Below are 26,999 nucleotides of genomic sequence, written 5' to 3'. Positions count from 1 at the left end.
AGAGAGAGAGGGAGACACAGAATCGGAAACAGGCTCCAGGCTCTGAGCCATCAGCCCAGAGCCTCACGCGGGGCTCGAACTCACAGACTGCGAGAATGTGACCTGGCTGAAGTCAGATGCTTAACCAACTGCGCCACCCAGGCGCCCCATAAACTCCCAATCTTTAACTTAAACGGTTAATACTTATTTAGCTTCTTAATAATTTTATAGTATAGATGCTGATCATTTTTCGAAGTATGTTAATGGAGCCAATCCAAGAACAATAGGTATAAAGCTGTGGTTTGAGTCACAGATATCAGAGCTTTGGCCATAATATAGTCCAGGTTGTGTGCCCATTAGTGTTGTTTGATTTAGTCAGCCTGGGATGGCATCAGGTTTTAGATCTAGGGATGGGAGGGCCATGAGTGCAGGACATTTTCTGATGAGATTAGTATATGAATGGTTATTTTTGTTGGCAGTATACTTGATTGTCAACTTCTAGCAGTCGCAGTTCTCCAGGTTTTAATACTTGAGTGGGGATTATTTAGGAATCAAAATTTAGGTCTTCGTAATCCGTATACTCATAACTTTAGTATCATTGATGCCCTACAGTTTTTACGGTTAGAGAAGGATTGTTGATTTTGTCTATTATGTAAAGGATTTTTAGAGAGGGTAGGGCAATAAGAATTAAAATAATAGCCAGCAGGATTGTTCAGTTTCTACTTTTTGGGCATCTATTGTGCTTCTATGTGTAAGTTTGGTTGTTAGTATTAGTGAAATGATGTAGAGAACTAGGGAGCTAATTAGAAATACAATTAATGTGTGATCATGAAAGTGCAGTTCTTCTATACTAGGGGATGTAGCATCTTGAAAACTTAGTTGAAAGGGATATGGCATGGAGACACCAAGGATTTAAACCTATAATTTAACCTTTACAAAGTTATGTAATCTTTTTACTAATGTCTCTTTATTGAGAAAGACAGTGGTTATGACATTGGCTTGAAACCAGTTCTAGAGGGTTCAATTCCTTCCTTTCTTATTTTAAGGACATGTAGGTTGGATCTTCAAAAATATGGTATGGAGGGGGACATCCATGTAATCATTTGAGATTAGTTAATTCTACTATTGCTACTTCTCGTTTGGATGCAAAGGCTTCTCAAACTATAAATATTATTAATATTACTGCTGTTGGTGAAATGAAAGAGCCTATTGAGGAGATTGTGTTTCAAGTTGTGTATGCGTCTGGATAATCAGAATAACGAGGTATTTCAGATAATCCAAGGAAATGTTGAGCAGAAAACGTTATATTAACGCCTACAAATATAATTGTGAAATGAATTTTTGCTCAGGTATTAACAGTATATCCTGAGAATAGGGGGAATTAGTGAACAAAACCTCCTATAATAGTGAATACTGCTTCTATTGATAACACATATTGGAAATGGGCTACTACATGGTATATATCATGAAGAAAAATGTCTAATGAAGAGTTTGCAAGACTGTTAGGCCCCCTACAGTAAATAGGAAGATAAAGCCCAGGACTCATAATATAGCAAGGGATCATTCAATGTTTCCTCCATGAAGAGTAGCAAGTCAGATAAATACTTTTACTCCAATAAGAATGGCAATAATTATGGTGGCTGATGTAAAGTATGCTCATATGTCAATGTCTATTCCTACAGTAAATGTATGCTGGGCTTATACAATAAAACCTAGGAAACCAATAGATATTTCTGCTCATACTATTCCCATAAACCAAAAGGGTTCCTTCTTGCCTGAATAGTAATATGTGAAATTATTCCAAAGCCTGGTAAAATTGGAATATAAACCTCTGGGTGTCTGAAGAATCACAATGTGTCGATATAAGATGCGACATCCTCCTCCAGCAGGATCAAAGGAAGTGGTATTTAGGTTTTTATCTGTTAGTAATATGGTAATTCCAGCCGCTAATACTGGCAATGATAGGAGTAACAGGACAGCAGTAATTAAGATGGATCAGACAAAAAGGGGTGTCTCATATTGAGATATGGCAGGGGTTTTTATATTAATGATTGTAGTAATGAAGTTAATAGCACCTAAGCCTGAAAAGACACCCACAAGATGTAAGGAAAAAATTAGATTCACGGATGCTCCTTCATGGGCTTGGTTGACAGCTAGAGGGGGATATACAATTCACCAGGTTCCTGAGCTGGCCTCTACTATCAATGATGTGAGCAGGAGTAGGAAGGATGGAGGGAGAAGTCAGAAGCTTGTGTTATTTTTAGGGGGGAGTGCCATATCAGGTGTTCCAATTATTAATGGTACTCATAAATTCCCAAAGCCTCCAATCATGCTTGGTATTACCATAAAGAAGATTACAAATGCATGGGCAGTGACAATTACATTATAGATTTGATCATCTCCCAGTAGAGTGCTCGGTGCCAATTCCAGCTTGAATTAGAAGCCTAAGGGTGGTTCCTACTTATGCCAGCTTAGGCACCAAATAGGAGATAGAGAGTGCCAATATCTTTGTGGTTAGTGGAAAATAGCAGTTTATAAATTTAGGTAAAATGGCCGAGTAAAGCATTAGACTATAAATCTAAGAACAGAGGTTTAAGTCCTCTTTTTTGCCAAGCTCTTTGGTAAAGTATCATATTGAATTGAAAATTCAAAGCAGCAGCTTCAACGCTGCCGGGGCTTCTGAATTTTTTTCCTAGGTGGTGGGAGAAGTATATTGAAGCCAGTTGACTAGGGTATTTAGCTGTTAACTAAAATTCCAAGGGATGGAAGCCCACCAATCTAGTAAGGGCTTAGCTTAAAGTGTTTGATTTGAAATCAATTGATGTAATATAGATTCTGGCAGTCCTTTAGAATAAGGTGTGCAGGAGTTAAATCGATATGACTTAGGGCTTGAAGGCTCTTGGTCTGTTTGGACCTAAACTCCTAACCCAGGATGGATAATATTGGTGTGAATGGGAGTAGTATGGTTGAGGTTATGATGAGAGGGGATAAAAGTTATTTTTTTGTACTATCAAATTGTCATTTTATTTGTGTATTGTTCGTTGAGGGGAATATGGTTAGTGCTGTGGTATATGTTAGTTGTATATAGAAGTATAGGATGAGTAATGCTGTGATAGCTAGTAGTGTGGGTATAATAATTATCCCATTTTTTGTTAATTCTGGGATAATTATTCATTTGGGGATCAATCCTGAGAGTGGCGGGAGACCTCCTAAAGATAATATTAGTATCAGAATGAGTGAGGTGATCAGGGGTGTTTTATTTCCTGTTTGTCATAGGGATAGTGTTGTGGTGGAGCTGTGTATGAATAGTATGAAGCTGGTGGGTGTTACCATGATGTAAATAGCTAGGTTTAGAATTGTTATTGTAGGGATGTATAGTATGATAGCTGTTATTCAATCTATATGGGAGATTGAGGAGTATGCTAGGATTTCTTGTAGTCGTGTTTGGTTGAGTCCCCCTCATCCTCCGATTAGGACTGGTATGATAGCTCTTGTTAGTGGTAAATTGGGGTTAATGGCAGGTGAGATTTGGTAGAGGACGGATAGTGGTGTGATTTTTTTTGTCATGTCAATAGAATTAGGCCTGAAGATAGGGAGATTCCTTGTGTAACTTCAGGAACTCAGAAGTAAAATGGAGCCAAGCCCAGTTTTATTGCCAAAGCAGTGGTTTTTATAATTGATGCTATGGGGTTGAGTTTTTTTTTATATTATTCATTGTCCTGAATATAGAACATTGATAATTATTCCTGTCATTAGGAGTATAGATGCAGCTGTTTGTGTTAGGAAATATTTTGTAGAGCTTCTATGGCTCATGGGTTAAATATTTTTTATGAGAATAGGGATAGTGGCTAGTATATTTATTTCGAAGCCAATTCAGTTTATTAGTCAGTGAGAGCTTGTTATTGTGATTATGGTTCCTGAGATGACAGTTAAATCATAATAATGAGAATAGGGGGGTTAATTAGTATGGGAAGGATATAAACCAACATTTTCGGGGTATGGGCCTGAAAGATTATTTAGCTGACCTTACTGTAGAATATGGTGTAATATGGTAGCATGAAGATTTTTGAATTCTTAGGATTAGGTTCAAGTCCTGTAATTCTAGAAATAAGATTTAAACCTCTAGTATTTACTCTATCAAAGTAACTCTTTTATCAGACATATGTCTTATGTTTGAGGTGGAATGCTTGCTGTGATGATGGGCAAGGATACATGTCACATGCATAGGGCTAAGGTGAGGGGTAGGAAGTTTTTTCATAAAAGGTGTATCAGTTGGTTATATCAGAATCGTGGGTAAGATGCTCAAATTCATAGGAAGGCGATTGTTAGGAGTAGAGTTTTAATGGTGAAATTGATGGTATATAGTTCTGGTATATAACGGGTTGTGGGATACTCCAAAGAATAGAATTGTGAGAATATTCATTATGATGATGTTAGCATATTCTGCTAGGAAAAATAGGGCAAGGGGACATGTTGCATATTCTATGTTGAATCTAGAAACAAGCTCTGATTCTCTTTCTTGTTAGATCAAATGGGGCTCAGTTGGTTTCTGCTAATGTTTGAGATGAATCATATTATGGCTAGGGGCCATGTGGGAAGAATTAGTCATATGTGTTCTTGGGTAGTAATTAGTGTGGCTAGTGTGAAAGACCCATTTATTAGTAATACTAATAGGAGAATAATGGCTAGTGTAACTTTGTAAGAAATTGGGCTATGGCTTGTAGGGCTCCAATTAAAGCATACTTAGAATTTGAGGTTCATTCTGACCATAGTATTGAGTAGACAGGCTTGACATAGCTAATATGAATAGTACTCCTAAATTTATGATGATGAGTGCGTATGGCATGGGGAGAGGAATTCACATGGTTAGGGCTGAGAGAGCCAGGATAGGTACTATGATTAATATAGATATAGAGGATGTAAGGGTTCTTTGGTGAAGAATTTTATGGCATCTGCAATGGGTTGGAGCAGACCATGTGACCCCACAATGTTTGGTCCTTTGCGAAGTTGTATACACATTAGTACCTTACGTTCGACTAATGTTAGGAAAGCTATGGTGAGGAGAATGGGATAATTAATGAAAGATTATTGATTATAAACATGTTATTAGGGAGAGGAGTTGAACCTCTTATTATAAAGGTTTAAGTTTTAGGCAATTACCGGGCTCTGCCACCCTAACAAACCCAAATTCTCCGGAGATGTAAATAAACTTTGGAGATTAAGATTATATCATCTATTCTATTGGGTTGAAGGTGCTTTGGTAAAGTAGGCCTCATTTCTCTTGCCCTTTTGTACTGGGAGGAATTGTTTAATAGAAACCACCTGGATTGCTCCAGTCTGAACTCAGATCACATTGGACTTTAATCATTGAACAAACGAATCTTTGATAGCTGCTGCACCATCTGGATGTCCTGATCCAACATTGAGGTCATAAACCCTGTTGTCAATATAGACTCTAAAATAAGATTGTGCTGTTATCCCTAGGGTAACTTGTTCCATTTATCAAATAGTTTGGATTAATGTGATGTTATACTTTAGACTGGTTAGTCCAGAGCTGAATCACTTGAAGGTTGTTTTATTCTACGAGATCACCCCAACCTAAATTGTTGGCTAATGTGGAGGTTTGTTTTTCCTGTCAGCTGTGTTGGTGGTCTCCTTGAGCCAATTAATTAAAGCTCCATAGGGTCTTCTCATCTTACTGTTGTATTTCCGCCTCTTCACAGGAAGTCAATTTCACGGATTGGAAGAGAGTAAAACCCTCGTGTGGCTGTTCATACAAGTCCCTATTTAGGGCACAGTTGATTATGATTCCTTTGTACAGTCAGGATACTGCAGCCATTTAATGAATGTCACTGGGCAGGCAGTGCCTCTAATACTAGAAGTGCTAGAGGTGATGTTTTTAGTAAACAGGCAGGGTTTATGTTTGCCAGGTTCCTTTTACTTCTTTTAATCTTTCCTTGGTTGCATGCCTGTGTTGGATCAACAATTGGTTTGATATTTAGTTTATAGGCTAGATAATTTTTATCTTGTTTTTAGCTACCAGTGGTTATCTGCTCTGGCATAAAGATCAGGGAAAATATTTCTTGTTACTCATATTAACATTATTGCTTCTATTGCTAGATAGATTAACCCAATATTGAGTTAGGAGTTGATTGCATATTTTTGATATTAAGATGTTTTAATTATTATTGAGCTTGAATGCTTTCTTAATTGATGGTTGCTTTTAAGCCAACTATGGTTATGTTTATGCTTACTCTCTAAAAATGGTTGTATCCTAGTTCTAAACAGCTGTACCTTTTAAGATTATATTTTAAACTTACATTAGAATTTTTGGGGTTTTGGGGAACCTGGGTGGCTCAGCCAGTGAGGTGTCTGACTTCAGCTCGAGTCATGATCTCATGGTCTGTGAGTTTGAGCCCCACATCGGGCTCTGTGCTGACAGTTTAGAGCCTGAAGCCTGCTTCAGAGTGTCTCCCTCTCTCTGCCCCTCCCCCACTCACACTCTGTCTCTAAGATTGAATAAATGTTAAAAAATTTAAGAAAAAAAGAATTTTTGGTGTTTTTAGGTAAGTTTGAAGTTGAACCAGGGGCGCCTGGGTGGCTCAGTCAGTTAATTGTCCAACTTTGGCCCAGGTCATGATCTCACAGTTTTTGGGTTCAAGCCCCGCATCGGACTCTGTGCTGATGGCTCAGAGCCTGCAGCCTGTTTCGGATTCTGTGTCTCCCTCTCTCTGCCCCTCCCCCACTCTCTCCCCTTCAAAAATAAACGTTAAAAAAATTAAAGTTGAACTAAAATTCTGTTCTGGGTAACCAGCTATCACCAGGACTGTTAAGCTTTTCACTTCTACCTACAAATCTCACTATTTTGCAACATAGCTGAGTTCATCTTGTAAGAATTGTTCATAGGCAGCTCATCTGGTTTTGGGGAGCCTAGCTTAAGTTCTCTTTGTTAAGTTATTCTAGATAATTCATTATGCAAAATGTACAAGGGGTAATCTTTGCTGTATAGTGCTTTCAATTTTTCTTTCATCTTTCCCTTATGGTATTTTCTATTTAACCTCAACTTAACTTTCTATCTCCTATACTTTTAAAAATTAACTAAATGTTTTGATTTAGTGTTTTATGTTAGTTGAATTTATGGTTGTTTGGGCCAGTTTTGGCTCAAGATGGTAAGTTTGATATGAAATATTCTGGGTGTAAACCAGATGCTTTATTTAAGCTACATCTTGTTTATCCAAGCACACTTTCCAGTATGCTTGCCCTGTTATGATTTTTCTCCTCTTGTGTTTTTTATAATTTGAATAGATTGCCTTTGAGTTTTTTCACTTGAGGAGGGTGATGGGAGGGGTGTGCGTGCTTCATGATCCAGTTCAACTGAGCTCTCTATTCTAAATTTACTACTTAATCCTCCCTTTGTTCTTAATTTCATAAGAACTTTCACTGAAAAGTGTTCTAATATAGAAAATGTAGCCCATTACTTCCCACCTCATAAGTTATACTCTGACCTAACTTTTTTAGGTTAAGATACTTGTGCTTACTTTTCTTTCTTTTTAGGGTTTGCTGAAGATGGTGGTATATAGACTGGATTAGCAAGGGGTGATGAGGCACATCAGGGTTTATCAATTATAGAACAGATTTCTGTAGAGGGATATAAAGTTCTTTGAGTTTTAAACTGTTGCTAGTAGTTCTCTGGTGGATATATTTATTTAGTTAGCTAAGTTTAGGGATAAGCATGGTGGGGTATCTAATCCCAGTTTGGGTCTTAGCTATCGTGTGGTCGAAGGTGTTACACTTACTTTCGTGCTATATTTTTATGTTAACTGTAGCTTTTTACTGCCTAGTTAACATTTAACTTTAGCGTGGAATGCCTCTATAGCACACTTTACGCCGTAGGTCTGTTAGATCGGGTTAATCATATGACCTTGGAGGCTGGCATGAAATTTACCAACCCTTGTTTAATATGACTTAGTCGACCTTTCATTCATGGTTTAATTTTTATCACTGCTGTATCCTGTGGGAGGTGTGGCTAAGCAAGTATCATGAGCTACATTGTTGTGTATTTGATACCCGGTCTTTTATATCATTAACGATTTAGAGGGCATTTCACCAGGGTGAGGAGGCTTGCATGTGTAATCCTATTAATACCTAATGGAAAGGCTAGGGCAAAACTTTTGTGTTTATGGAGTCTGACAACTCATCTAGGCATTTTCAGTGCTTTGCTTTGTGTGTTTAAGTTACATTAACAAGGGATATATTGGGTTAGTTAATTGGTTTAATGGAATTAGTTGTGAGAGAATATTGCTCAATAAGGACGAATTAGAGCTTAAGGTTTTGTATATATAGATAGCTGTGAATCGATGTGTAACACTGGTATTTTTAGCTGTTTAGTTGGGATTTTTTTGGTATATTTATAAAGACATACTTAGGCCTTATGTTTGGATGCGAATTTAGTCTTGTTTTGGGGGGTTGGCAGGACAATAATAAATATGTATTCTCACCATAGGGTTACTGGGAATAAGTGGGGTTGGTTAAACTAATGGCTTATCTGTTGGATAAATACGTGTATATGTGTGTATGTGTACATGTACAAATGTGTGTGTATGTGTACATGTGTGTATGTGTATACATGTGTATGTGCATGTTTACATCCATGTGTGTACATATGTGTGTGCATGTGTGTGCATCCTGTTGAAGCGTTGAAGTTAAAGTGTATGTCCAGTGACCATTGACTGAATTGCACCTTATTTGTGTGAGCATGGAGACACAGCATAGTGAAAAAACCCAGCTACAAGTTATTTGACTGCATTACGGTCATAGCTGAGTCGTAGCAATATCCCCTCCTAAAAATTAAAAGATACCAAATGCATGACACCACAGTTATGTGTGAAATTGGCTAATTAGTCATTAGTTGAGATGTCCTATTTGAGATGGCTGTAGGATTAAAGAATTAGAATGGCCCTGAGGTAAGAACCAGATGCCAGTATAGGTCCAGAATAGAAACCCCCACGTTGAAATGGACCCTGACTGAGAAGAGGTACATGTTCAAGCAAGGATTGCTAGTTTCTTAAGGCTAGGTGATTAAGCTTTTTTGGACAGTTGAGATCCATAGAGAGACTGCTCATAAAGCTGGCACGATTATACATAGTATGTCTTATGTAATATTAATAGATGCATTGTACATGCTTCGGTTTGCATCACAATGGGAAAATGACATACTGGACAAGCACAGTATGAAAACATGCAATATATGAATTATGAAAGTTGTGGGGTTGATTTCTGGTATTGCAAGGAATCGCTTAAAAAGAATTTCAGCTTTGGGTGCTGATGGTGGGGCTGTTGCTTCTTCCTTGAAGTCTTAGGGAGGGCTTTCTCCTTTTTCAGTTTACAAGACCAAGGTATTTTATATACTACAAGGACTCTTCATTTTGAAAGACGATTTTTGATGATGCCAGAAATAGGTATGAAGATCATGAGGGTTGAGAAGTATAGGATAGAGGCTAATTGACCAATAGTAATGAAAGGGTATTCTACTAGTTGTCCTCCAATTCATGTTAGGGTTAGTAAGTCTGCTACTACAGAATAGGCTTTGGCTACTAGTAAGTCTGCTACTACAGAATAGGCATTGGACTCAGACTAGGCATTGGCTTAGTGGTCCTCCTTGTTTTGAAGTGTGGGATAGCAGAATGACTTACAGAATTAAAGTAGAATTAGGTCTAGGACTCCTCCTAGTTTATTAGGGATAGATTGAAGGAATGCATAAGTGAATAGGAAGCATCATTCGGGCTTAATGTGTGAAGTGTTTAGGAGGTTGGCAGAGGTGTAGTTGTCTGGATCTCCTAGAAGTTCTGGTGAAAATAGGACAAGTAATAGTGTTAGGATTAGGAATAGAAGACCTAGAATGTCTTTGATTTTATAGTATGGGTGAAATGGGATTTTTTCTGAATCAGATACTATTCTGAGGGGTTGTTAGATCCTGTTTCATGTAGGAATAGAAGGTGGACTGCTGCTAGAGCTGAAATAATGAATGGGAGGATAAAGTGAAAGGCAAAAAATCGTGTTAGGGTTTATCTACTGAGAACCCTCATCATATTCATTATACCAAGTTAGTTCCGATATATGTGATTGCTGACAGGAGGTTGGTGATGACGGTAGCTCCTCAGAAGGTTATTCAGCCTCATGGTAGGATGTAACCTATGAAGGCTATAGACATGAGTGTAAATAATATGATTCTGAGGTTTCATGTTTCTGAGAAGGTGTAGGAGCCATAGTACATGCCTTGGCCTACATGCATGAATAGGCAGATGAAAAATATGGAAGCTCCGTTGGCATGTATGTATCGAATGATTCAGCCAAAGTTGATGTGACAGATATGAGTTACTGATGAAAAGGCTGTTGCTGTATCTGACATATAGTGTATGGCTAGGAACAGACCTGTCAGAATCTATAGAATGAGGCAAACTCCTAGTAAGGAGCCGAAATTTCATCATGTTGAAATGGATGGAGGCAGGGAGGTTAATGAATGACTCATTGATGATTTTGATGAGTGGGAGGGATTTTCGGATGTTGGTCATTAAATTCTTATAGTTGAAATGTAAAAATGGCTTTTCATATCGTTGGTCATGGTTAGATTCCATATGGAAATGATGATAACGTACACTGTATTTATTTTAAGTACTATTTTTATGATTAGCTTTGTTAGTTTTTCTTCAAAGCCTTCTCCAATTTATGGTGGGTTTGGTTTAATTGTGGTTGGTGGTATTGGTAGTGGAATTGTATTAAATTTGGGGGCATCCTTTTTAGGCTTAATAATCTTATTAATTTATTTAGGGGGGTTGCTTGTGGTGTTTGGTTATATTACAGCTATGGCTACTGAACTGTACCCTGAGGTTTGAGCATCTAATAAGACTGTGTTAGGAATGTTTATTACAGAGGTATTGGCAGAGTTGTTAATTGCTTGCTATATTTTTAAAATGATGAGGTTGAGGTTGTGTTTAAGTTTAATGATGCAGGTGATTGAGTGATACAGGTGATTCAGGATTTCTTAGTATAAAAGCTATGAGAATAGCAGCTTTATATAGCTACGGAACCTGATTAGTTATTGTCACTGGTTGATCCCTGCTTACTGGTGTATTGGTGATTATGGAGGTTACTATGGAAATTAAGTAGGAATAGGCCAAGAATTAAGGTGATCTTAAAGAAAGGAAATATAGTTTAATTAATCCTTTTTGTCTAGATACAGCAGTTGATATTTTATCTGAAAATAGGAGATGGATTTTGGTAATAAATTTTCTAATCAGATTATGTCTAGTAACATTGATGCAAATTTTTGGCTTATAGTTGGGTTTGCTATTGGTGGGAGGCAGTGCATAATGATTGGGAAGTATCCCAGGAGATTAGAGAACTTGAAAAGGTTTGAAGGATATTTAAATTTTAGGTTCTTAGTTGCAATGTTGTGTTCTAATGCCAGAATGAAATCTATAATAGTCACAGCAAGGGTAGTTAATTTCAGATAATGAGGCATAGTTATCTGTGGAATTCTTGTTAGGAGGATATTATAAGAAATTAGATACCTCGGAAAAATACTTTCAATTGAAAGACATTTGATGGAGTTGATTAGGAGGGGATTACTTTCATTGATTAAAATTAAGGAATTGAAGAATTAAGGAATTAAGGAATAGTGCATTAAGTATAGATTCTGCCTTTTTAAGTTTTAAAAAAGGAAATCATATACTAAGGTGTTAGGGCAGGGAGATCAATGGTATGTGATCTCTTATGGTAGACAATCCATAATCAGTTATAGACTAGCCACATCCAGTTTTATTTATATGAAAAAGAAACACCTCAGTATCCTGTTTGTGCCACTATTACTTTGACACCTACTACATGTGCCCAAATCTAACCCTAACCAAAGAAAGAACTTTACCATTGGAGCACTGTGTGACTTTGGAAAGGATATCTGTCTTTCTGAAGGACAAATCCCTCTATGGCTAGCAGCAGAGGCAGATGTGGAAGCAGATTGTATAATTCTGAGATATAGTCCTGTCTGGTTGAACAGTGGGTGGTATTGAGGTGGAGTGGTTTGTTCAGACCTACTTCTTGAGCAGAGTCTGCTGCATTACCATGCCTCATAAGGCAGGGAGCACACTCATGCACTGTTGGATTAGTGATGTCCTGCATACGTGGTGGTGGACACAGACTTGATTTTTCTTCATTGGCTCCAAAAATTTGCCTGTTTTATTTAGATTTTTATGCCTATCTAAAGTAAACGAATATACTCCATACCTGTATAAAGTATGCAAGTGTGGCTGAGCACTCCCCACCTGACACCCCATCCAGTATTAACGGAGCCTGACATCACATCCTCTTGAGAACTGGCTTTTGTAGTTATGTATGCAAGCTCTCATTGTACTTTGTGGTGGTTGCTATGATCAAGAGAATAGAACCTCCCCAGATAACAGGAGGTGGAAGAGTCCAGAGGATAAGGCTGGCGTCTGTCATTTTAGGCCATGGCTCAAGTCCCTCCCATCATGTTTGCTTTAGAAATGAAAGACTCTAATATTCTGGGAGGAATCATGCCCACTTGCTCTCCATTTGGGGTCATTTTACTGTCCAAATCCCCACATGTGCTCTGGAACACACATTCTAAAGTTCTGTTTAAGAAAGAGCTGACACTGTGACAAGAGAGAAAGAAGAAAGAGGTTACAGAGAGCCCCACCATGGGGCAGCATCCATTTTCATAGCTGCATGCTCAAAGGCCCAAAGATGGGCAAGGAATTTCTGAAGTTTGTAGGTTTCTGCTGGACCCAGGGCCATCACTGGCCCAGGCTCCAGAGGAAAGGACTATGGTACTGCAGTCCAACTCCGTGGCCTCCTGGATTTATGATTTAGTTTAGTCAATAGCTACAGAAGAAAAGACTTCAGTGTTCTGTATAATATTGCATTCCCAGTGGATTTCTCCAGAGTTCCATATAATCATTGTCAATTGGCCTTGGCTCTCCATCAATGACTCACTGTGTTCTGAGATATTAGAGCAATGCTTTATACTGGCTGGAAGTCTTTTAGACTCTAGAGAGGCTTGGGGACTTGGATTGGTGAGGACTTGGAATAGGGAAGGGCATGTCAGAGCACTGTATGCTGAGTCTGGAGTCCAAGTACAATACCTGTCCTTGTTGGACCCCCAGGGTCTTCATTTGGAAATAGAGTGTCATTTTCCTGGCCTCCTGAGTAAAGAGTATACACTGGGTATGGACAAAGAAAAGGGAATGGCAGAATCCTGAGATCCCTTGCACAGCCCTGGAGACTGTAAGTCCTGAGATTTACCCTGGGACCTTAAAGGGCAACTGCCTTCATGTCAGCCACATAAAGGTACTGATATTGTTTGGTCGTCTTCATGACTGTGGCTCCAGTGTGAGTTATGGATCCCAGAGAACAGGCAGCTTCCTGTGTCAGTGGTGCCCACTGAGTTTTGCTGGAGCAACTGAACAAGGGAAATGTCATGCAGAAGTCATTCAGGATTTCACCTGCCTCAGATCCAACACATGTTTCCTATTACTAATAGTTATCTCAATTGAATAAACTGGTGAAAATCTAGATGGAGTGATACAAAGTACTTCTATTTATTCATTCAGTAACTTCTTCAAGCACTCACCTTGTGCTAGGGGATCTGGTGGGCCTAAGTGCAAGGATTACAATGACTAAGTGGTCCCTGCCTGCCAGATCTTAACAGTCTGGAGGGGAGATGAACAAAAGTATGAAAGACAAGACATGTGAAAAAAAGGGCAAGAACTGTAATAGCAAAAATGAGTGTGCTGTGAGAGTAGGCTGGGGAGTCACTGAAAGGTATGAGAGGCCTCACTAAGGTGGCATTTGTTGGGGACAGAATGACAAGAGGCAAGAGAAAACCACCCTGCATATGTCTGCAGTGTGTCAGGGAGAAGATATTGCTGTTGCAGAGAATAGGTGATGGAACTTAGCTTGTCCAGAAACATTAGAAAGGTGAAAAATGTGGCTGTGGGATCGTGGGAGGGGAGAGGCAGGGAGGAGGCAGAGGATAGACCAGATGTTGGGACCTGGTAGACTGTTAGTTGTCCATTCATCTATGACAACATTGATTAAATGCCTTGAATCTTAAGACTACAAATATTTAAAAGCTCACAATTTTTGTGGGAGAGGAATCCAGGCACAGCATTGCTGCATGACACTGCCTCACAGTCTCTATATATCCAGGGCTGTGGTCTTAACCACAGGGTGGTTAAGTAACAGGGTGATACTTTACTCCCAAGTTCACTCCCATGGCAATGTCAGAATTCAGTTTGATCTGAGAGCCTATTTCAATCTGTTGACCTGGGAGCTTGTTTGTGTCTCTCCTATATAGGAGACGTTGGTAGCCCCAAATTTAAGTGCTTGGTTCCACATTTCCAGGGGTAGACGAGAAACAGGAGGACATGAGGACAGAAAGTGGGGGAGAGAGAGAGAGAGAAGGTAAGGAAATAGGGGAGGGAGGGAGAGGGGAGTAGAGAGACATAGAGATGGAACACAGGACAAAACAAGTAAGAAGAAAATGACAGAATTTGTGTCATGAAATCTTGAAAATGACCTCCCATCACTCCAGCTGAGTTCTGCTGGTTAGAAGCCAGTAACTAACAGCTTCACTCGCAAGGAGTGAAGTTTCCTGACTGGACATAGATCACAGTCTGCATCCCCTGGGATTTCCAGGAGACTGTGTGTCCAGGAGGCTTACCCCAGAACTGAGAGCAGTGGCTACATTTTGGAAATGGCTGTGACGAACATCCAGCCTCACTTATCATTAGAAAAGTGAAAATAGGACAATAGATTTAGTGTAGTTTCTCATCCATCAAAGCAGAAAAAATATTTCACCAAACTCCTGAAACTAGAGCCCTTTAGAGATAAGGGCACTCATTTTTCAGTAGTGAGAGGGGCCTCAACTCTTTCATTGGAGGACGATTGTTGCTGTGATTTCAGCTGCCATTACCTTTGGTTCTGGTAGGGAGGGGTCGGTTTCTAGAAACAAAAGACAGTGATTAGAGAATTGCACAAAGAATTCATGTAGGCATGTGTCATCTCTGCTTTGACACTAAGATCTCTGAATAGGATGCCTCTTTCTTGGAGAGGATCTGTTTCCTCTGGTAGCAGGACATGATACAGCCATTTAAAATGATGGTGTTAGTATATCACACACTATTGTCAAAACCCTTTAATAGACCATGACCAAGAGAGTGGACCGTTAAGATTTTTTTCTTTGTTTAATTTAAATTTTAGTTAACATATTATTTCAGAAGCAGAATTCAGTGATTCATCACTTCCATACAACACCCAAGATTGTTTTCTTAATTTCTTAATTTCTCTTTCCATTAGTCTTTATAAAGGCAAAAAATTTCTGTACATTGATTTTTGGATACTGAGATTTTACTGAATTCATTGATCAATTCTAGTCATTTCTTATTGTGGCGTCTTTAGGGTTTTCTATAGGATAGTATAGTCTCCTATAAACTGCAGAGTGAGAGATTTACTTCTTCCATATTGATTTGGATTTCCTTTTTTATTTTTGTTCTCTGATTGCTTTGGTTATGTCTTTCAGTGCTATGTTGAGTGAAAGTGGTGAGAGTGGACATCCTTGTGTTGTTCTTGCCTTAGGGGAAAAGGCCTTAGTATTTTCTTATTAAGGATGATGTTAGCTATATTTTTCATAGATGGCCTTTATTAGGTTGAGGTTTGTTCCCTCTAGACCTACTTTATTGAAAGTTTTTTTTTTTTTTGGCACAAAAACAGACACATAGACCAATGGAATAGAATAGAAACCCCAGAACTAGACCCACTGATCCAATTTTCTGTTTCCTCCTGTGTCAGTTTTGGTCATTTATATGTTTCTAGGAATTTAATCATTTCTTGTAAGTTGGCAGTTTGCTGTTTTTTGGGTTTTTTTTTTGCAATATTCCCTTATAATTGTGTTTCTGTGGTGTTGGTTGTTTCTTCTTTCTCATTTTATTTCTCCTTTCTTATATTGTCTTTTTTTTTCTGTAAATGCCCAGCTAGAGGTTTATCAATTTTATTGATTTTTTCAAAGAGCCAGCTTCTGGTTTCATTGATCTCTTCTATGGTTTTTGTTTTCTTTCTTTCTTTCTTTCTTCTCTTTAATTTCTATATCATTTATATCTGCTCCAGTCTTCATTATCTCCTTCCTTCTTTTGGTTCTAGGTTTTTTGTTGTTTTTTTTCTAGTTTCTTTAGGTACAAGATTAGGCTGTTTATTTGAGATTTCTCTTGAACCTTGAGGTAGGGCTGTATTGCTATAATTTTCTTCTTAAAATCGATTTAGCTGCATTCAATAGTTTTGGATATTATATTTTCATTCCCGTTGTTTTCCATGCACATTTAAAAAATTTAAATCCAAGTTAGTTAACATAATAGTATAATGATTTCAGGAATAGAATTTGATTTATCACTTACATATAACACCTAGTGCTCAACCCCACAAGTGCTCTCCTTAGTGCCCATCACCCATTTAGCCCATCCCCCCAACCTGACACCCCACCAGCAACCCTCAGTTTATTCTCTGTATTTAAGAGTCTCTGTCTCCCTCTCTGTTTTTATCTTATTTTTGCTTTTCTTCCCCTAGTTTCATCTGTTATGTTTCTTAAATTCTAAATATGATTTAAATCATATTTTTCTTTCTCAGACTGATTTATTTCGCTTACTATAATACACTCTCGTTCCATCCACATTGTTGCAAATGGCAAGGTTTCATTCTTTTTTTGATCGCTGAGTAATATTCCATTGTATATACACACCACATCTTCTTTATCCATTCATCAGTCGATGAACATTCAGGCTCTTTCCATACTTTGGCTATTGTTGATAGTGCTGCTATCAATATTGGGGTGCGTGTGCCCCTTCAAATCAGCACTTTTGTATCCTTTGGATAAATTCCTAGTAGTGCAATTTCTGTGTTGTAGTGTAGTTCTGTTTTAATTTTTTGAGGAGACTCCATACTCTTTTCCAGAGTGGCTGCAACAGATTGCAGTCCCATCAGCAGTACAAAAGGGTTCCTCTTTCTCCACATCCACACCAACATCTGTTGTTTCCTGAGTTGTTAATTTTAGCCATTCTGACGTGTGTTGTGGTATCTCATTGTGGTTTTGATTTGTATATCCTTGATAATGAGTGATGTGGAGTATCTTTTCATGTGTCTGTTAGCCATGTGGATGTCTTCAGAAAAATTCATGTCTTTTGCTCATTTCTTTAATGAATTATTTGTTTTTGGTGTGTTTTTTGATAAGTTCTTTATAAATTTTGTATTTTTCAATGCACTTTTAAAATTTCTCCTCCTCCTCCTCTTCTTCCTCTTCGTCCTCCTCTCCCCTTCCTCCTCCTCCTCCCCTCCTCCTATTCCTTCTTCTCCCTCTCCTCCTTTTTCTCCCTGATTGACACATTCATTGCTTAGTAGCATGTTATTTATTTAACCTCCATGTATTTTGTTTTTTCCAGATTTTTTTCTTGTGTTTGACTTCTAGTTTCATAATGCTGTGGTCAAAAAAGGTGCATAGAATGACTTCAGCTTTTTCTATTTGTTCAGATCTATTTTGTGACTTAACATGTGGCATGTTCTGAGAATGTCCCATGTGCAGTTGTAAAGAATGTGTTTAGGATGGAATGATCTGAATATATCTGTTAAGTCCATCTGGGCCAGTGTGTCATTCAAAATCATGTTTCCTTGTTTATATTCTGTTTAGATTATCTGTCCATTGATGTAAGTGGGGTGTTAAAGTCCCCTATGGTTATTAACTGTTTAATGTATTTGGGTGCTTCTAAATTGGGTGCATAAACATTTACAATTATAAATTCTGGTTGGAATGTCCTTTTGATTATGATACAGTATCTTTTTTGTCTCTTGCTAAATCTTGGTTTTAAAGTCTATTTTGTCTAAGAATTGCTACTCCAGCCTTCTTTTGACAACCACTTGCATGACAAATGCTACTCCATCCTCTCACTTTTAATCTGCAGATGTTTTTAGGTCTGATTTTTTTAGTGATATACTTGGATTCCTTTATCTTAATTCTTTGCTTATTTATTAGTGGTTTTCAGATATGGTAACATTTAGGTTTATATATAACCTTTACTACATATGATTATGATTATGTTGATCATCATTTAACTGAAACATTTCTTTTCTCCTTTCCTCCATACATTTGAGGTATATGTTGTTATAGTTTATATCCTTTTGTGACTTCTTTGGTTTATTTACAGAAAAATTCACTTAACTGCTTTGTGTTTCCTAACTATATTTATACTTTCATCTCTCCATTGCACTGAAAGAGTCCTTTTTAATATTTCTTGAGGATCTGGTTTAGTGATCATGAACTGTTTAGTTTTGGTCATCTGGGAAACTCTCCTCATACTCTGAATGATTCCCATGCTGGATAGAGTATTCTTGACTGCATAACCTGACCCTATTGCTGACCTTCACCCTAACAACTTCTCTCAACTGAGCCTTCCAAGTCGGCCCTTACCATTTTCCATGAACTAACCATAACCCAAATCATGGCTCTGACCCTAATAGGACTTGAATGCTAGTTCTGAGGAAACAGTGGATTTGGGACACATGACTGATGCAACATGACTTGACCAGAAACAAAAGAGGAAATGGTACCATTTTCAATGACCAAAATGCAACCAAAGAGTAAGGTTCTCAGTGAAATCCTAACCCTAGACCATACAATCAGCCTAGCCTTTGCACCTGAAACCAAGACCTGTTGCAAATCCTGACTTTTGCTCTCAATTCAGTCTTCTGTGGTGGGTTCTGCACTGCAGGCATTTAGACAACTACCATCTGCTGGGCCCTAAGTGCAAACCTAATCATGACTCTGTTCCTACCTAGGTCTGACCAAACAAGGAATTTGGGAAACATGACTAATACAAGATTAATCTGCCAGGAATGGAAAAGGAAGTTCTTCTATTTGCAATGACAGGGATGGAGCTTGAGTGTAGGATTGTAGGCAAACACATAACACTAACCCCACCATCACCCTAGCACTGTACCTGATCCATAAGCCTGACCCTCACCCTAACACTTGCCCTCAAGTCAGCCCTTTGGGGAGTGTTCCACACTACAGCCAACAGGCTACTACCATCTTTTGGACCCTAAAGCTAACTTGAGCCATGCCTCTGGCCCTACGCAGGCTCAGACCTCAGTTTGGAGGTAACAGTAGAAATGGGGCACATGACTGACTCAGAAAAAAATCGTGCCATTTGCAACAAACAAGATGGAGCCAGAGAGTTTGATTATGAGGGAGAATCTTACCCTAACCCCCACCATCAGCATAGCCCCTGACGAAATCTTAAGCATTACCCTCCCCACCAAATCTCCCCCTCAACTGAGCCCTCCAGGGAGGGCTCTGCATTGTTGACGGATACTTCCCTGTCATCTGATGGGCCCTAACCCTAACCCTATCCATGGCTTTGGTCCTACCAAATTGGTTCCAGATTCCAGATCTGAAGAAACAATGATTTGGGGACACAGAACTGATACAAGATTACTCGGCCAGTTACATAGTAGGAATTAATGCCACTTGCAATGACTGGATCAAGTGAGAAAGTAGGATTCAGAGAAAAACCTGAACCTTAATCCACACAAACAGCCTAGCCCCTAATGTAAACTTTAAGCCTGACTTTCACCCTGACCATCGCCCCAACTCAGTCCCCCATGTAGGGCTTCTCCCTGCCAGCAGATAGGCCCCTACAATTTCCTGGCCCCTAATCTTACTATCTAGCATTGGCACTGGTTTTAACCTGGCCCCAAACCTATGTCTGAGGAAAAAAATAACAATTTGGGATACACGACCATCGCAAGATTATTCAGCCAGGAACAGCAGGATTCCGTGCCCTGGTCATCACTGGGATAGAGCAAAAGGGTATGATTCAGGCTGAAAATCTAACTGGACTGCATGCCATCAGTCTCTGCACCCCAACACTATGGCTGACCCTCACCCTCACGCTTGCCCTCAAATGACCTCTTCAGAAAGGGTATCATGCCCTGCTTGTGGATAGGGTCCTACTGTCTCCTGGGCCTCAACTTTGACCCTTCCCATGGATGTGGTCTTCCCAGGCCCACATTTCAATCCTCAGGAGACAATGGATATGGCACACAAGACTGATTGAAGTTGATGCAGCCAAGGACACAGTGGGAAACTGTGCCATTAGCTATGAGGATGGAGCTAAAACATACGATTTTGTGTGAAAACCTGACCTTAAGCCACACAATCTGCCTAGCTCCTAAGGCTGAAAACTAAGCCTCACCCTTACCTTTAGTGTTGTCCTCAACTGAGCTCTCTGGGGAGGGTTAGGCACTGCTGGCAATTAGATCCCTACTATTGTCTGGGCTTGAACCCTAAACTTAGGCATAGCTCTTTCCTTATCCAAGTCTGAATCACAGGATGAAGGAAACAATGGATTTGGGACAAATTACTAACTCAAGACGGCTCAGCTAGACCCATAAGAAGAAATGGTGCTGGTTGCAAAGATCAGGATGGAACCAGAGAGTATGATACTGAGTAACCCACTCCATCAGACTACTCCCGAAGCAGACCTTAAGGTTGACCCTCATGCAGACACTCACCAACTGAGCCCTTGTGTACATCTTCACACCATCAGCAGATAAGCCTTTACCATTTTTATTCACCCTAACCATAACCTTAGGCACAGCCCTTGGCCATACATAGACCTGAAAGCTAGGTCTGAGGAAGCAATGGATGTAGGAGACATGACTGACCCAAGATTGCTCAGCCAGGCACATAAGAGGAAATTGTGCCATTGACAAAGACCACAATGGAGCCAGAGAGTATGATTCTGGGTGAAAACCTTAACCTAGACCACACAATCAACCTGGTTCTTTACCCAAAACCAAACCCTGGAGACCCTGACACTTGCCTCAGCTCTCTGTGTGGAGTCTTTGCACTGCCAGAAGATGGGCCTTTACCATTTTCCATGCCCTAACCTAATACTAGCCATTGCACTGGCCCTATTTGGGCCTGAGTTCTAGTTCTGAGAGCACAACTGATTTGTGACACATGAGTGATGCAAGATGAGTCAACCAGGAACAAAGAAGGATACATTGCAATTTTCAAGGACCAGGATACAAAGAATAGGATTATGAACAAAATCCTAACTCTAGAGCAAATAATCAGCCTAGCCCTTGAAACAAAACCAAAGCCTGTCACAATTCCTGACTCTTGCCCTCAACTCAGCCCTCCAGGGAGGGTTCTGCACCACTGGCAAATTGACTCCTACAAACTGCCAGGTCCTAATCCTAACCCTAGTCCTGACTCTGTCCCTACCTGGACCCAAATCCCAGGTCTGACCAACCAAGAAATTTTGGACAAAAGAGTGATGCAAGATTACTCAGCCAGAAATAGAAAAGGCAGTTGTACTGTTTGCAATGACTGGAATGGAGCTCAAGTGTAGGATTGTGAGAAACACCCAAACCTAACCCTCACCATCACCCAAGAGGCTTAGGAAACACAATCCATAACCCCACACTCACCTAACACTCTCCCTCAACTCAGCCCTTTGGGGAATGTTCAGCACTACTGGCAAAGTGGTCACTACCATCTATTCCCTAATGTTAACCATGGCCATGGCTCTGTCTCTACCCAAGCCAGAATGCCAGGACTAAGGAAACAATAGATATGGGACACATGACTGATGCAGCACTGCTCAGCCAGGCTTATAAGACAAAATTGTGACATTCAAAAAGACCGGCATAGAACCAGAGAGTATGATTCTGAGTGAAAACCTAAGGCTAAGCCACATCATCAGCCTACCTCTAAAGTCAACCCTAAGGTTGACCCTTACACTGACACTCACTTTAAATGAGCCCTTCCTGTAGATCTTTCAACTGCCATCAGATACGCCTTTATTTTCCTCACCCTAATTGTAACCCTAGCCATGGCTCTGACCCTACTTGTGCATGAATGCTAGTTCTGAGGACACAACGCATTTGGGACACATGACTGATGCAAGATTACTCAGCCAGGAACAGAAAAGGAAGGTGTGACATTAGCAATGACTGGGATGGAATTCAAGTGTAGGATTGTGGGCAAACACCTAATCATAACCGATACCCTCAGCCTAGTCCTGAACATGATCCATATTCCTGACCCACATCCTAACACTTGCCCTCAACTCAACCCTTTGGGTAGTACTTCCAGGTACTGGTGGACAGGCCACTACCATCCCCCAGTCCCATTGCAAATGGCACAATTTCCAGGGATATGGGCCCAGGAAGGGAAAGAGTCATGACTAGAATTAGGGTTAGTGCCTGGCAGATAGTAGTGGTTGATCCGCCAGCATGCAGAACCCTCCATAGAGGGCTGAATTGAGGGCAATGGTCAGTGTGAAGGTCAGCTTAAGGTTCACATTCAGTGTTTGCCTGTTGCTGTGGGTTAAAGTTAGGGTTGCCCTCTGAATCCTACTCTCTTGCTCTATCATGATAATTGCAAATGGCATCTATTCCTCCCATGTTCCTGGCGAGTAATCTTGCATTGTTTCTGTGTCCCAAATTCCAATGTTTACAAAGCATCTAGATACTTTAGACATAATTGAGTCCAAAATAAAAGCAGTGTGCTTCAAAAAGCAAAGATGTTGGGTGTTGGCAGATTTGCTTGTGTAGGCTTTCAAGTTCATGAGTCTATAAAGTTGCACTGAGACTTCTGGTTTTCAATTCCATATGTAAGGGACGTGGAAGTCACCACTCTATGTTAACAATCAGTACAAGCCTGGACAAACTGAAATCAACAAGTCTTCTAAATTCATCATAGAATTGAGGTCACAGGGCAAAATACTCCCAAAACTGCAGAGACAGACAGGCAGATACATAGACTCATGACTTACAAGAGCAGAAACTGTTGGAATTAGATAATTGATAAATTGTTAGAGGTTCCATGAAGACAAGTCTGAGACTTAATAACTTGAGGCGGGGGGGGCAGTCTTAGGGAAGTGTGCTCACACTTTTGTGAGTTTTACCTTCAAGAGATCCACCAAATTCTCTTAGAGAGGCTGAGAGAAAAATCCCCTAATGCTGCCAGCACAGGGAGGGAAAATGGAAACATTCTGAAATATGTGTGTTCTGTTCTTTTATTTAAATGTTTTATATTATTTATTTATTTTTAAAATGTGTATGTATTTTTGACAGAGAGACAGAACATGAGCAGGGGAGGGGCAGAGAGGGAGACACAGAATCTGAAGCAGGCTCCAGGCTCTGAACTGACATTGGACACTCAACCGACTGAGCCACCCAGGTGCCCCTGTTTTATATTATTTACATTTATTTAGGACTCAAGGGAAGATGGTGGCGTAGGAGAACACTGGGCTCACCTCATCCTGCTGATCATTTACATTCCACCCACATTGGCCTAAAAACCAAGAAAACCACCAGAAGACTAGCAGAACGGAGTCTCTGGAGCCAAGCATATTCCTCCCTCCCGGTGCTGGAGGGCCCCTCCCACAGGGGACCACTGACGGCAAAGTGAGCTAAGTCTGCCCCTCCCGCCCCTGCGCCCCTTGCAAATCCACCCTGGCTAATATTCCAGATCCCATCGAAGCACCACAAGCCTGGCAGTGAGCAAGTAGCCCAGACAGGGGCCACACCACTCCAGAGTGAGTCCTGCCTCTGGGATAGGGGAAGATATGGTACACAATGCAGACATTGGGTCTGACTGCAGCCCCGCCCACCAACACGTTACTCCGGAGAGCACAGAGAAGTGCCCAGCAGTTGGGAGCCACCCCAAGGACTACCAAAAACGATGAAACAGAAGAACTTTCCTCAAAAGAAACTCCAGGAAGTGGCGGCAGCTAACAAATAGATCAAAAAAGATTTAAGCAATATAACGGAACAAGAATTTAGAAAAATAGTCATAAAATTAATCACTGGGCTTGAAAAAAGCATACATGACATCAGAGAATCTATTGCTACAGAGATCAAGGGACTAAAAAACAGTCATTAGGAGCTAAATAAATGCTATAAATGAAGTCCAAAATAAAATGGAGGTGGCCATAGCACGGATTGAAGGGGCAGAGGAGACAATAAGTGAATTAGAAGATAAAAATATGGAAAAAGAGGAGCTGAGAAAAAGAGAGATAAAAAAAATTCCAGGAGTATGAGGGGAGAATTAGAGAACTAAGTGGTGCAATGAAACAGAAAAATGTATGTATAATAGGAATTCTAGAAGAGGAAGAGAGAGAGAAAGGGGCTGAAAGTGTACTTAAACAAATCATAGCTGAGAATTCCCTGACCTGGGGAAAGAAAAAGGCATTGAAATCCAAGAGGCACAGAGAATTCCCTTCAGACATAACTTGAATCTCCAAAGAGATCCCATGAGATTTACCACAGGGTCACCTTAGTTTTGTTAAAATGGAAGCCAGGTTACATTTCAAGGGAGCATGGTGATCCCAACCATCTAGAATCTGCAAAAAGGTCTTCCAGGCATTTTTCCCTCCAGAAAAAGAGGCTTTGCTAGTGTGTTTTGGCTCTTGCAGGGTTACCGCCAGAAGGTGCCCAAGGTCTTTGGAGATTTGCCCTTTATCTCATGAGATTTGCACCTGGAAATTGAGATGTGTGTCAAAATGGAAGCCAGGCTGTGCTTCAGGGGATGAGGGGTGCTCCAAACATTCTCAAATCCTCGGAAAAGCAATTTAAGGGCTTTTTCACCTTAGGAATAAGGCTCTCCAGGGAATTCCAGCACTTGCAGGGTGCCTGCTAGATGACGACAGTGATCTCATGAGATTTCTCCTGAGATCTTGTGAGATTTGCCTTTGGGTCTTGTGAGGTGTGACCAAATGGAGCCAGTCTGCTTTTCAGTGGAGCATGGGTGTTCTCAACAATCTCGCATGTATGGAAAAGGAATTCACAGTCTCCTTTGCCTCCAGGAATGAGCCTCCTCTAGGCAGTTCCAGGTTTTGCAAGGTGTTAACCAGATGGTTCCTGATGTCTTGGGAGATTTGGCCTGAGATCTCACGATATTTGCCCATGTTAAGGGAGCTGTTTCCAAATGGAATTCAGGCTGCCTTCAGGAGAGCAGGTGTTTTTTTGCACGGTAATGTATCCTTAGAAAAGGACCTCTGGGCCTCTTTTCCCACCAGGAATGTGGCTTGGCCAGAGAATTCTGGCTTTTGCAGGGTGCCGACCAATTGGTGACCAAGATCGCAAACTTTTCTGTAAAGTTTTTCAAATTCTATTTACTTCCATCATTTCATTTTATTCTATTTCAGTGTATTCATTTTTTAAAATTTTCAAATGATTTCCTTTTCTTTTTTCTCCTTTTTTTCTCTAATCAAGCCCATTTCAATATCCAGACCAAATCATACCTAGTATCTAGCATCACTTATTTGATTTCTGTGTGTGTTTTTAATTTTTAATTTTAATGTTTAAATTTTAATTAAAAAATTTAATCTCATTTTTTCTCCCTTTAAAACGATGAAATGAAGTAATTCACCCCAAAAGAAAGAGCAGAATACAGGTCGAATTGGGGCCAACATGGTGAAGAAGGGATCCATACCTCTTCCGTCTCTCAAAGAACTGAAGCCAAAAGACTTTGAACCCCAGAGTCTGGGAGGAAAAGAGACAGAATCTACCAGGAATAAAATGGGTCAACTGGAGAAAAGATAAGAGTACTCCAAGGAACAAATCAAAGCACACCTGATGGAGGGTCCAAAATATCACTACAGGTAGGATAATAAAATAACCAAAGTCACAACAGAGAGCAAGTAACAATCTCCAAAAAAACACCTCCTGAGGGGCCAGGCCCTGGACAGTTTTTGACCCCTTTTTAATATAGCAGTGTTCACAGGTGGAGAAAATGCTACAAGCTTTAAAAATGCATAAGGGACAAAAATCTAGACAAAATGATGAAATGGAAGAATTCTCAAAAGAAATTCGAGGAAGTAGCGACAGCTAACAAACTGATCTAAACCTACTTAAGCAATATAACCGAGCAAGAATTTAGAATAATAGTTACAAAATTAATTTCTGGCTTGAAAGCATAGAGGACAGCAGAGTCTATTGCTACAGAGATCAAGGGACTAAAAAATAGTCATGATGAATTTAAAAATGCTATAAAGGTAGTACAAAGTAAAATGGAAGTGGCCACAGCATGGATTGAAGAGGCAGAAGGGAGATTATGTGAATTAGAAGATAAAATTATGGAAAAAGAGGAAGCTGAGAAAAAGCGAGGTAAAAAAATCCAGGAGTATGAGGGGAGAATTAGAAAACTAAGTGATGCAATCAAATGGAACAATATCCATAAGAATTCCAGAAGAAAAAGAAAGATAAAGGGGCTGAAGGTGTATTTGAACAAATCATAGCTGAGAACTTCCCCGATCTGTGGAAGGAAGAAGACATTGAAATCCAAGAGGCACACAAAGCTCCCTTCAAAAGTAACTTGAATCAATCTTCTGCACCACATATCATAGTGAAACTGGAAAAATACAAGGATAAAGAGAGAATTCGGAAAGCACCTAGGGATAAACGGGCCTTAACATACAAAGGTAGACACATAAGGGTAGTGGCAGACCTATCTACTGAAACTTGGCAGGCCAGAAAGAAATGGCAGGAAATCTTCAATGTGATGAACAGAAAAAATATGCAGCCAAGAATCCTTTATCCAGCAAGTCTGTCATTCAGAATAGGAGAGATAAAGGTTTTCTAAAACAAACAAAAACTGAAGGAATTCATCGCCACTAAACCAGCCCTACAACAGATCCTAAGGGACTCTGTGAGTGAAATGTTGCAAGGACCACAAAGTACCTGAGACATCACTGCAAGCATGAAACCTACAAATAACACAATGACTCTGAATTCATATCTTTCAGTAACAACACAGAATATAAGTGGACTAAATGTGCCAAAGGAAATAGGGTATCAGGTTGGATAAAAAGCAAGACCCATCTATTTGCTGTCTACAAGAGACTCATTTCAGACCTGAGGACACCTTCAGATTGAAAGTGAGAGGA

At 39.9% G+C, this 26,999-nt stretch overlaps 1 pseudogene; it reads right to left on the bottom strand.

Moving 5' to 3' along the window:
• Nucleotides 1-203: 203 nt before the first annotated feature.
• Nucleotides 204-2,501, bottom strand: LOC122485278 (annotated as a pseudogene).
• Between the last annotated feature and the right edge of the window lie 24,498 nt (nt 2,502-26,999).

The sequence above is a fragment of the Prionailurus bengalensis genome, chromosome E1 (genome assembly GCF_016509475.1).
Source record: "Prionailurus bengalensis isolate Pbe53 chromosome E1, Fcat_Pben_1.1_paternal_pri, whole genome shotgun sequence".
In the NCBI taxonomy this organism is placed as follows: Eukaryota; Metazoa; Chordata; class Mammalia; order Carnivora; family Felidae; genus Prionailurus; species Prionailurus bengalensis.
This window is presented reverse-complemented; position numbering and strand designations above follow the sequence as displayed.